Source organism: Ailuropoda melanoleuca, chromosome 6 (assembly GCF_002007445.2).
Source record: "Ailuropoda melanoleuca isolate Jingjing chromosome 6, ASM200744v2, whole genome shotgun sequence".
NCBI classification, from domain to species: Eukaryota; Metazoa; Chordata; class Mammalia; order Carnivora; family Ursidae; genus Ailuropoda; species Ailuropoda melanoleuca.
In genome coordinates this window covers 117,968,384-117,969,196 of record NC_048223.1, presented here as the reverse complement: position 1 = coordinate 117,969,196, position 813 = coordinate 117,968,384, and positions in this window count along the sequence as shown.

Sequence of the window (813 nt, the reverse complement as noted above, 5' to 3'; positions counted from 1 at the left end):
CCGGCTCCCTCGGATGCTTTAATGCCTCGGATGCTTCTGCCTCCCCTCCGTCCCTCCCGGGGGTGTGGTACTAGCAGGCTCGGGTGGTTGTAAGGCGCAGGCGCCAAGCGGACCGCGCCTCCTGCATCGGCGCTCGTGGCGCGGGGCCTGGTGGGACTTGTAGTCCTGCGGGCGCGGCGCGCCTGAGCCCGAGTGGCGCGCGGCTGCCGGAGTCGGAAACCTGCCCCGGGACTCGCAGCCAGACTGAAGGCGGGCGCGGCCCGGGGAGGTTAGGGGCGCCGGGCTGCGAGGGGCAGCGGGCGAATCAAAGGCGGCCCGGCCGAGCCGGAGCCCCGAGTCCCGGGGCCGGGTTCCCTCTGGCCCGTTTCCCGCCTTGCCGAGAGCTGGGAAAGCGAAGTCCACAGGCCACGGCGGCGGCGGGCGAAGCACCGCGTTCGGGCAGGAGCCGGTGTGGGTCGTGGCCGCCCCTCGGGGCGTGCTTGGGTGGGAGGAAGGACAGCCCGGCAGGCTGCACACGCTGAGGCCGGCCAGTGTGCGCCGTCTCACACGCACACGCTCCGGGACGCTGACAAAGGTGTACTTTGTTTCCTCCGAGGGCGCGAAGGGGTCTGCGAGTCGGCGGCGACCCGGCGCTGGTGGCCGCGTTGGTGACCGCGCGGTCCGAGCGCCCCCTGGTGGTCGCGGGGTGGCTGCGCGGCGGCGGGTCCGCGCGGACCGCGCCCCCCAGGGTTCGGGACCGCCCCCGCGCGCCTGGCGGGCACTCGGGGGATCTGGGCGTGGGAAGAGGCTCGTTCTGCTAAAAAAGTGCCTTCC